Raw genomic sequence first — 12,658 nt, 5'->3', positions numbered from 1 at the left:
CATCGAGGGAGAAATAACGGGTTTGAGAATTGACAACAGAATCTTTTTTTTCTTGTTTGTAAAATAGACAGCAATGTTGGAGAAGCATGATTCAGGGCATTCCTTTGATCTGTTTAAACAGGTAGATGGTCCATCTATATAATCCCACATCTAATAATGTTTATTGTGTGACCATGCTCCAATTTGCCTCTTTCCTACATATTATTGTTGTTTCCTAACAGGATAGTACAGAAATTGCACACTTACCTTTGAGCTGTCGAGCCTGGGTTTCATTCTCGGCCCGACTTTTAACTGTCGGATTGGTACTTTGAAGGCAGGACGTTCATCATCTTCATATAACTCCCAATGGCTAAAAACAATGGTGATTCCTCCTGATTGTGATTTGCGAGGCGGAAGACAATGTGTCCATGTGGCAGATGGCACTTCTTGGTCCCAGATCGAGTAGCAATAGCTGTAATGGGACTCGATATGGTGGCCTCCCCAATCACAGTTTGGGGGCCATAAGGCTTCAAAATCACTAAGTGGATGGACCAGTAACGTGTTTCCCTGATGAACCCTAAAAAGGGTGAAACGAGTCATTGGCTTCGTTTTTTCATCTGATTGGTGACAGCATTTAACCTTGGCATATTTACACTGCAAATTTGCCCTTCTGGGGCTGCAGTCATGACGGGGTTGCGACGGTTTTCATCACGACGTTTGTCTAGGTCGGAAAAGTTAATTTTATACACACACACACACACACACACACACACACACACACACACACACACACACACACACACACACACACACACACACACACACACACACACACACACACACACACACACACACACACACACACACACACACACACACACACACACACACACACACACACACACACACACACACACACACACACACACACACACACACACACACACACACACACACACACACACACACACACACACACACACACACACACACACACACACACACACACACACACACACACACACACACACACACACACACACACACACACACACACACACACACACACACACACACACACACACACACACACACACACACACACACACACACACACACACACACACACACACACACACACACACACACACACACACACACACACACACACACACACACACACACACACACACACACACACACACACACACACACACACACACACACACACACACACACACACTAAACATAATAGTGAGGCAGCAGGTGTGTATCGGTATGTGCACTTTACACACACACACACACACACACAATAAACATAATAGTGAGGCAGCAGGTGTGTATTGGTATGTGCACTTTACACACACACACACACACACACACACACACACTGATACGTGTGTGTGTGTGTGTGTGTGTGTGTGTGTGTGTGTGTGTGTGTGTCAAGAGTACACATACTGATACACACGTGTATGTCACACTGGCCTGGGTATTCAGATATACAAGTGAGACCCCTGTATCATCATCATTTTAGCTTTGTAATCTTGTTATAACTCTGTTGAAGCTGGCCAATGGTGATTATATATTTATCCTAATTTAATACCCACTTGCAAATATACAAATAACACTACCCCCCAGCAACTGAGAAAAACAAGCATTCACCACCAAGACACTCACCTTACTCACCCCTGCTATCTTCACAGAATCCACTGCACCAGAAATAAGGGCTCCGAAACGAATAAAACAAGCAAACACCCAACCAATCCATCTTGTTTGCATTCATTTGTGTGCACACTGCACATGTTCATTGCCAGACAAACCCTCACCCATTTACACCCGCAAAGACAGCCTTGCTTGCTCCCACAATCAACCCACCGTCAAATACATGCAAATCCATTCATCATCCCCACTCAAAATCACCTCATAAATTTTGTGGACCACCCCTTCCCCTTCCCCCTTGTATGGAGTCTGCATCAAGATTCATCTGAATCCATCCATAACTTTTTGAGATGTAATGTTTGTAGATAAACAGACAGACAGACACAAACGGGGGTGAAAGCAAATCTTCATCCACCTTCGGAGGTGGAGGTAATTAGTGCTCCTTTCTACTCCTCTTGGCCTGCTTCCATTGACTCCACAAATCTATATTGATTCTCCAACCTCAACTTGTGCCACTTCTTCTTCCATCTTTTTCACCCTCCCATGCACTCTTGAGTTGAGACAGGATTGAATGGATTTATCAACATGTTCTCTGCACCCCACTTCAAAATTTATCACCAAATATCCATCTATCAACTGTCGGAGTCAAGAACCCTTGTGACACACTAGCACTTGCTCCAAAGGCCCAAATCAACAGGAGGTGCTTGCCATGCATCTCCCCTGTTTTGGAATGTTTTTCAGTGACACAGTCAATTCTGAAATGTAGTGGGGAAAGAGGATATTCAAATTAAGATGTGACAGACAAAAATTCAAAATGTCCACCCCTCACCTCCCCCATTCCCCCTCCCAACCACCCTTTTTTCTATGCATGTTGATCTATAACAGGGGTTTCCAAACCCTCAAAATCTCGATTTTGAAGGGGTTTTTTCACATCAAAAGCGTTTTCTCCAACAATTTTTATCGTAAGTACCGGGCCCATTTGGGTCACGGGGCGAATGTGATTTCAAATTTTTGGACAAAAAAGTTTTTGGGAACCACTGAGCCATCCATGCATGCACGGCTCATGGCTGAGATGTAATCCATGATTTTATATTCCAGCGCTGACGAGACTAAGGTATTCTGATACTAATTAATGATGATCTACAGCCTTTCTCCTCTCTCTATCGAATAAATTTAAATTATGTATGTTTACTAGTTATGTAATCTGATGCACTTTTTGTCCCACTTATGAGTTGGAGCAGTAAATAGATCCTGATGCTTACTGAAATATTCCAGGATCCATATGAACACAGGCAGACACTCTGTGAATTATGCATAAACCATGAGGTATGTTTATTAAAAAGTAAACGTTGTGTAATAGTTGGTGGAAGCTAACATTATACAAGATTGATGGTTGCTGTAAGCGTTATTGTAGTGTTTTTCCCCCGTGCTTGCGAAGCAAAAAGCGGGGTTAAACAATTGGTTTACTTTTGTCTGTCTGTCTGTCCTGTTTACAAACGTCATATTATGATCGAGGAACAACTTAATTTAAATTTCATGTTATATTTTGAACATGTATCGGAACATTAATTGGAAAATGAACCTATAGTTTAGCAAAACTTTGGCTTTGAATTCGTCCTGATTAAGCATGCGTAGAGACGAGTGAGATAATTGTTTCAGTCTATCTGCCTGTCTGGCAGATGAACAAAATTTAAAATCATTCCAAACAGGAAACTTACTGTTTTTCAGGATGTCATAGAGGACACAAACAACAGATATGAAGAACTAATGATAGGGTGGCGTAAAAGACGCTGCATCATCAGCAGTAAACTTCTGGATTTTGTTTTTTTTCTAAAACGTTTAAAATCTATATATTTTTTTCAATTGAATTACGTATTTGAACACAATAACACAAATCAGCATTTTGGCACTTTCATAACATTACGGCATTTTACATCATCTTGACCAATCAAATTTTCTGCTCATCGACCCTGCCCATGTCCTTGTTTCTCAAGACAGCACGGGGTGATGTGTTCTATGAACTCTAGTTTATTTTAATAATGATTCAAATGACTGACTACCTTTTCAAAAATACTTTCAACATTACGTCTGATTTTTTTTTTCTTGCACTAGAAACACCCGCTACCTTCGGGAGCATTGGCAAGTCGTCTCACCCCTCCCCACCCCCACTCCCCTTGCAAGGGGAAGGGGGGTTTACCTTGGGTACCACCAACACGTATGCAACATTTGATGGAAGTCGTGCCAGCTCTGTTTTGTTTTCTATTAATTTCAGATGTCTGTATATATGTATGTAAGTATGTGTGTACAATTCCCTTTTTTAATACATTGGGATTTAGGTATCTCAGGGTACTGTGTGTTGAATGTATGATTTTCAGAGAATTTTGAGGTATATTTTCGTCACTGGACCAAAGAAACAAATTATTCTTTGCTGATCAATTTAAAATGATCCTTGCATTTAGAAACGACCACAGTCGATGACGATAGCAAATCGTTCATCCAACATGAAGAAAAATTACTTTGAGGCATTATTGTTTCGCATTTATCTTTATGAACTCATCCAATATTATCATGGAGTTTTGTGACATACCCAGGTTTAATTGACTTTATTGTAGCGATTTGGATATTTTGTATGATTGCGAAGGATGTTTCACATTGTGCATCACACAGAATATGCCTCGTTTGTTAAAATTTTATTTATTTACTTATTTTTCACATGATTAAAGGGCAGAGAAGCTCCTTGTGAGCCAACGGCCATCCATATCTAGTGTCCAACGGTGTCTGTAGACATCCTCCTGCAGTTGGGTCCTTCTTTTTAGGAGGTTGGTGGCAGGATTTGCACTCCGGCCACTGTAAAACCCTTCATTCGGCAAAACATTCTCGAAGCATAAAAAAATCTGAAAACCCACTCTGTGGGAGTAACCTCCTATGCAGATTCCCTTCGCAGGGCAGCTCACCGGATGACAGGATTGGGGCAAAGCCTTCGGGACCCCCAATATTTGATGATAGGAGGGAAACCACGGGGTAACATTCCCGGGTCAGACTGGGGGAGAGTGTATCGGGGTGGTGCTGAGGTGTCCACAAGAGGGCGGTCTCCTTGGGTTAACCTGAGGCAGTTCCTTCGGGTGGGTGCCTGGAATGTCCTATCCCCAAGAGAGGATGATCACCTGTCTGTTATCATCTGAGCTCAAGCGTTGGGACATCGGTATTGCAGCACTCTCTGAGGTTCGGAGACCCGATTGCGGAGAGATCATGGTGGGTGGTTACATCTACGATTGGTCTGGTCACTCTGAGGGTTACCATGCCCAATGAGTTGCTGCAGATGTGTCCAATAAGCTGACTCCAAAGATAATTTAGGTAATACCGGTCAATGAGCATATTATGAGACGAAGTATTCGTCATTCCTTGGGTGTCATTTCCCTGGTCTCTGTTTATGCTCCGACTGAGGAAAGTGATCTCACCGTGAAGGACGCATTCAATGCTACTCTCGAGTCTGTGGTTGATCAGTGCCCCAGGTGAGATACACTTCTAGTCTTGGGGGATTTCAATGCTTCGACTGGAATTGATAGGGATGGTTATGAGACATGTGTTGGTCCCCATGGGTCTGAAACTGTGAACCAGAATAGCACTAAGTTCCTTGACTTTGCAAGAAGTCATGGACTTAGGGTGGCCGGTTCATGGTTTCAGCGCCCACAAGCTCATCGCTGGACTTGGTATTCCAACGCTGGCGGTGTGGCAAAGGAGATTGACCACGTGCTCGTTGATGGTTGCTGGAGGATGATCCAAAACTGCAGGGTCTACCGGAGTGCTCAGTTCCTCAATACTGACCACCGGCATGTTGTAACAACTCTTAAGTTTCACCACAAATCCAGGAGAATGGTACCATCCCAGCCTCAGCTGGATATTGGCAAGCTGTTGGATGAGAGGGGAGCTGAGGAGTTTGCGAACAAGCTGAGTGGAGATTTGGGGGGGTCTAGGTGCTTTGGTAGATCCTGAAGAGTTGCAGAGTGCCTTCAAGACCACTGTCCTTCATGTTGCCGGTGGATGTCTTGGAATTCACCGCTGGGCGAAGAAGAATTTTGTCTCAAGGGACACTGGATACCATTGACCAGGGTCGCAGGACCAGGCTGAATGGCAGAGCTGAGCTGTTCAGCGAGCTAAGGCGTAAAACTGTACATGCGCTAAGGGTGGACAAGGAGGCCTATGTGCGAGGAATCTGTGAGGGGGTAGAGCTTTCACCCGTGGTCAAGTGATTCTCGTCCTGCTTACAGGGGAATTCATGCATTCCGTTCATCCAAGCGCATCCCTTGTACTGCAGTTAGAACAGAGGGTGGTTGGCTCTTGACAGGAGTCCGAAGTGAAGGCCCGCTGGGCCGGTTACTTTGAGCAGTTGTACCAGGCTGATCCACCAGCTGTCGAGTTGGACGTCAGGAGTATTTCAATCACTGTTGCTGACCCTCCAATCAACTATGGCCCACTTTCATTTGTGGAAACACAGGCTGCGGTGAACCATTTGAAATGGAGACTAGCTTCAGGGATTTGTGGCATCCAGGCTGAAGTTCTCAATGCTGGTGGAAATGCTACACTCGTGTCGGTGCAAGCAGTTCTGTGCTCTGCCTGGAACACAGGCATCATCCCAGCTGACTGGAAGAGGGGCCTTGTTGTCCCTCTGGAAAAGGAAGGGTGATTGCTAAGACTGCAACATCTACCGAGGGGTGACGCTGCTCTCAGTGCCGGGCAACGTCTTTGCTCAGATAATTCATGAAAGGGTTCGCCACCATCTGCTTGAGCACCAGCGTCCAGAGCAGTCAGGCTTTACACAAGAGGTCAACACTTGACCGTATCCTTGCTCTTCGGGTCCTCACCAAACGCAGACGAGAGGTTTGGCAGGGGCTGCTTGCAGCCTATGTTGATCTCTATAAAGTGTTTGATTCAGTGAATCTGGCTGCCCTCTGCAGGATTCTTGGTCTTCATGGGGTGCCACCAAAACTGATCGATCTGATGTCTGAACTCTACTACCCTGGTACTGAGAGTGCTGTGAGATGTGGTGGTACCTCTGACTTATTTCCAGTTGTTACTGGAGTTCGTCATGGGTATGTACTGGCCCCCACACTTTTCAGTACTTGTTATCCATAGGCCCAGGCCAGAAATTGCACTTGTCGGTACCATCTAAGGAAACCAATCCTCGTTATGATTTTTGAATTGGTGTATATATATATAGATCATATTTTGATGTGATAACCATTGCAGACTGGCAGCTTATTGGTAGTTATCATCTCTGGAATGTACCCACCCTCCGCATCGTGAAATCAAAAAGGCAAACTCAGAAACATTCACAAATGATGCAATTGCTGTTTCCAGATGGGGCTAGAATGAACTGCAAACCACAAATACATGTCTAAAATGCTTTATTTCTACCATCCGAATAATCCTTTCTGTCATTCCTGAAGGCAGAATTTGTTTTATGGCAGAAAGGGGCGAACAATAGGGCCTATCAAAATGTTGCTGATTAGTGATTTTCAGTTCATTTTAATTTATAGTATTGTTATACAAGTTCCCTGGGTAGTGCTACTGAACCACAGCAGCTTACAACATGCACATGTTGTATGAGGAAAACATTTATAAACATTTTACAAGTTTTTACCACAGTTAAAGGAATTGCCCTTCCCCTACCCTAGTTCCAACAAGTGTCCAAAATGTGAAATTTATGGATAACCCAAATTTCACCACGCTACTGTGGCATGTTTATGTACTATGTTTTACTCATGCATATTTGTAGCCATGAATCTCCTTGTGATTGTGCCAAAACATTCACACCATGGATCAGTACTCTAGTCTTCATCATGGTTATCAGCAGAGTCCTCGAGGTGTACAACCTTTTCCTCGACATTAGCGGGCTGGTTGCTGCAGGTTCGCAACTTGCACATGTCAGTGCACTTCAGGCTATTGGCAAGGCACGTGCAGTCTGAGAGTTTGCACGACCGTCCACACTTGCAAGAAAGCAGTTGCAACACTGCATCGAGTGCTGGAGAACCCTGCATCCACTCGATGGCCAGCTTCCTGTCATCATCAGTGGTCCATCCACAACCCTTGGGACTTGGAACATAGGGTTGGCATTGCAGACAGCGCCTCCATATAGCAGCCTGGTAGTTTGCACGGAGGACATGCATGAAGAGGCAGTCTTCACATGGTGGAAGCTGACTGGACTCTATCTCTCCCCGTCTGGCACAGAAGAGTTGATGTCGGAGTTCATTGACTTTCGTGGTGTTGGTAGATGGCACGTACATGTGGCAGGTGACCTCTTGCAGCTTCTGAAAGAGCTCGGTGGATACTTCCCATGAATGACCGAGCTGACTGAAGGCCTCTTGGTAGGTCTTATCCGACTTCATTTGCTTCAAGGCGCCCATCTTTTCCCGGCCTGAAAAGGCACTGACTGTATCACAACCGGAGAACACGTGCAGTCCAACCAGGGCATCACAGACACTGTCTGCCATCGATCGAGCAAGCTTGTCAATGTCTAGGAACCGTGTGCGGGTTTGCGTACCACACTTCTGATACACGGGGCATGGGATGTCCTTATTGAAGGCAAGACACAGCACGAGGACATCTGTATCTTCGGCAGTGATCACCACAGCCTTGTACCCAGCCTCTGCTGCATGCAGAGCATGCAGAAGCATTTGGGTGTCTGCTTCCTCCTGCGTGGACTTCAGCTCTGCCACTTCCTCCCAGTGGTCCTTGGTTTTTTGTTGGTTTTTTTTATTTTCCCCCAAAACGTCAATATCTCAGAATGGTAAAATGGTAAAAATGCAAAATACATACACTAAGCTGCTCTTCTGGAACAGTTATCACATATTGAAATAATCATCTAGTCCCTACCAATAACTTAGTAGCCCAAAAGTTTGGTTTCCTCAGATGGTACCGATATATGCCTGGGCCCATGGACTATTGTATGGACTGGATTCTAGGGAGGATGTTGGAGAGATCAAGCTGTGGTGCATCATTTGGGAATGTCAATATCTCTGACCTTGATTTCGCAGATGATGCAGTCATCTTTGCGGAGACTTTAGATATCCTTTTGGGGGCCCTCGAGGTGCTGAATGAGGAGTCGGAGCCGCTGGGATTACAGGTTTTTTGGGTCAAAACTAAGATTCAGTCTTTTCATGACATCTTCGATGCTGGTGTCCTGTCTGTGCCTGTTTGTGGTGAGGATGTTGAGGTCGTGGAGAGATTCACTTCCCTTGGCAGTGATATTCATGTCTCTGCTGGCTGTGAGTCAGAGGTCAACAGACGTCTGGGTCGGGCTTGGGGAGTCATGAATTCACTGGATCATGGGGTATGACGCTGCCGGTACCTTTGCGGGAGGACGAAAGTCTGAATCTTCAGGTCTTTGGTGCTTCCAGTCTTGCTCTATGGATGTGAGACTTGGACTCTCTCGTGAGTGGAGGAGGCCAATGGGCTGATCACATGCTTCGTGGTTGCAGCAGGTTGATCGGCATCTCAAGGGGATTGGGATGAGCCAGGTATCTGCCTGGGGGATGGCCAGATGGAGGCCCCTGGAGTACTGGCAGAAAATTGATGCAGCGACCTGCTGCCCTGGTGGATCATTCCTGACCTGACCTGAGGCTAATGGAAGAGCAAGAACAGAATGGTAGGGAACAAAATGGAAAAGGATAAACACCAACAGCAGAGTTGAGGTGAGAGTGAGATCAATGGGAGGGGGAGAAGGACAAATGGGGGTGATCCAGCTGCACACAAGCTGCAACACAGGAAGAGGAGGAAGGGGAAGGTAGGGATGAAACATGAAAGGAACAAACCATCCGGCAACTAACAAACGAATGTAGGTGAAGGAGAGTGGCAAAAAATAAAATCACAATAACCTGGAAAAAGGGCGTGCTTGGGAATGGGGTCATTTGGGGTAGAAGACATCATGAGGTAGTGGTGAACAGCTGTTGTGAAGCTCTGGAGGGAATAATAGGACTGAACAGACTGGGGAAGTTGGTTCCGCAGGTCAGAGAAAAGATGAACAAATGGGTGGAGGTGAGCAGTGAGCCTGGATTTTGGGAATTTAACAAGAAGAGGGTTACTGGCAGACAGTGTGCACCATAGAGAAACCTGGGAGGGACGGAGCCAAGAGAGGGGAGAGGGTGCAAGACCAAGGAGGAGGTGGTAATTTACAGAGAGGCAGTTTGCCGTTATGTTTCCTGGGACTTTTTGCTTGATTGTTTATCTGAGGAAATCGTAGCTTGGCTGCATTTTCTTCAATGCATACTATTGCCAGAGGTGACATATCAATGTCTGCAAGGTTGATATCACAGGACCTGCGGATGGAAGCACGTCATTTAACTCTTCTTTTGCTTATGGGCTGGCTTTAACGTTTGCGGAAGGTTAAGTCTGGTAACTTGGCAAACCTCATGGTGGTGATGTTTATCGAACCCTGTAATCTGAAGAGTTTATCTCAGATTGAGTTGTTTTCATTTGCTTGTCTCTCCACCTACCTTGCGCTTTGTGAAGCAGTCGATGCTGAGAAACTAAAGGCTAATTTGGTGTGGATCAGTACAAGATGGGGTGGGTGGAACGAGGGTGGATTTATGAGTCTTCAAAGCAGATATGACAGGATGTCTTTTTCCAACCTCCCAGCTGTCTATTTTGCTATTCTTACATTTCGGACTAGCCGGCAATCATTATGATGTTTTGAGCTGTCTCATCACACCTTGTGTCTTCTTTATAACATACAAACTAAAGTAAAGTAGTAATAGTTGTTTCACATACTGGACTTGCAATTGTTATTTCATATGCTGAATGATTCATAAGTAATTTGATTGTGTAAAAAAAAAAAAAATGTATAGTTGTCTTTTTTGTTGTTGTTGTAGAATTTGCTGTTTGGTGTGGTTTGCACAATGTACATCTTCTTTCAGGCATTTACCAAGGTTTAATCTACAATTCTTTGCTGTTTCTTGTTTTTGATTGAGGTCTTGCAGATGGTAAACTGCTCGAATGCCGTGTGTGTGTGTGTGTGTGTGTGTGTGTGTGTGTGTGTGTGTGTGTGTGTGTGTGTGTGTGTGTGTGTGTGTGTGTGTGTGTGTGTGCGCGCGTGTGCGCGTGCGTGTTGCTTCTGCTTGCAAACATTTAGTGTAAATATATTGAAATTTGCATGCGTGTGCTGTAAGATATCTGATAAAAGGTGTCGAGTACCACAGAACCTTTTGTTCTCGTCTGCTGTGATGGAGCTAAATCCAAGTCGATTCCACCACTGATCTTTCCCAACAATCATACTCAAACTTTCAACGGTTGTGCACTCAAATAGATACTTTTTTAATGAACGTTAGTTTCTGGTTACAGGATGTTGCTAAGGTACACACCTACCTTTGAGCTGTTTCGTCTGGGTCCGATTCTCAGTCGGATGATAAACTGCCGGACTGGTGCTAGGCAAGGCCAGGGGTTGGGTCACAAAGTACACCGTCCCTCAGACGGATGTTACTCTGGATGTGCCCTCTGCTAGTATTACTTTATTGACGCAAAATATCCCACGGAGTCTTACACGAAGAGTAGGCATGTTACTACTGGCATCCTGGCAAAATTCCAAATGTTCGTGCTCTAACTTGCAGAGAGCATTGCATCAGTTCCTGAGCAATGATGATACCAGAATCCACATGCTCTACATGGAGAAGAATATTGGCTCTGGTTGAATATATTTGACTTTTTTCAATCAAACCAAATTCGTTTCATGTTATTCTGTTCCCCTTTTCTGAAAGTATGGTCAAACTCATTTCATTATGTAATGCTATACAAGGTGTTAGCAGTGCCTGCATTGTCATTATGGAGTGAAAGTAGGGTGTATAGCAGGCTGAAAACCTGCTGCATTCCTCAAAGCACGTTCCATAAATTTCCTTTAGAACTTAAAAAAAATAACATGGTAATGCGAGATAAAGAAAAACAAAACCTTTTTTGGAGGTTTTGACCACCATTGAGATTGTTACCCACAAACATCCGAACAACTTTGTTTTAGTTTTTATGTACTATGTTTATCTTGCATTACTTTAAAACTTGCTTTTGTTTTGAAATTTGTCTTTTAGGAGACAAACAAACATGATCTGGAGACCAATTCCATCCACACACATCCGGAAACAACCATCACCCGGATATGAACATCCCCCAATGAGAGAGAGAGAGAGATAGAGATAGAGATAGAGATAGAGATAGAGATAGAGATAGAGATAGAGATATATATACATATACATACATACATATATGGGTAGGGGGAGGGGAGTTAGCAGAGAGAAAATGTTATGCTTTATAAAGAAACACACACACACACACACACACACACACACACACACACACACACACACACACACACACACACACACACACACACACACACACACACACACACACACAGCATTCGAGCAGTTTACCATCTACAAGACCTCAATCAAAAACAAGAAACAGCAAAGAATTGTAGATTAAACCTTGGTAAATGCCTGAAAGAAGATGTACATTGTGCAAACCACACCAAACAGCAAATTCTACAACAACACACACACTGTATTAGTGCTTGGCCGATATCGGCAACTCTTCAGCAATCAGCCGATTGGAATCAGTGTGATTACCGATTACAGTACATCCTGTATACAACGTAATAACCTTGAGTAGCTTTCACACTCGTTTTGGGTGAATTTCTTTTGTTTTCGTCTGCTGTGATGGAACTAAATCTAAGTTATGAAAAAACATAAACAAACAAGTGGTGCCAGGCACCACAAATCCCGCCCATTTAAGGCAAAAAGTTATTTTCACAAATATGCATTTTTCACTATAGGAATGGGTACGATTATAAGTGACAAATAGAATAAGGTTCACTATAAGCTTGGTTTGAAGTAAATCAGATCATTTTTGACGAAGTTATGAGCGAAAAACGATTTTGATCTTTTCGTGACCTTGACCTTGACCTTTGGTCCAATTGGACCCAAAAGTTAATGGGGTTGTCCACGGTTCATTGCCCACCTGTGGATTAAATTTGATAGTG

General features: G+C 44.1%; 1 protein-coding gene across 2 annotated transcripts in view; it reads left to right on the top strand.

Moving 5' to 3' along the window:
• The window catches only part of RASA3 (RAS p21 protein activator 3), a 161,426-nt gene that overhangs the window by 67,771 nt on the left and 80,997 nt on the right, over nucleotides 1-12,658 (top strand). The window lies entirely within an intron of this gene.

This window comes from Eptatretus burgeri, chromosome 7, assembly GCF_056783735.1.
Source record: "Eptatretus burgeri isolate ZD-2024b chromosome 7, Ebu_testis_v1, whole genome shotgun sequence".
In the NCBI taxonomy this organism is placed as follows: Eukaryota; Metazoa; Chordata; class Myxini; order Myxiniformes; family Myxinidae; genus Eptatretus; species Eptatretus burgeri.
Note: the sequence above shows the minus strand (reverse complement) of the source record. Positions and strands in the feature narration are given on the sequence as shown.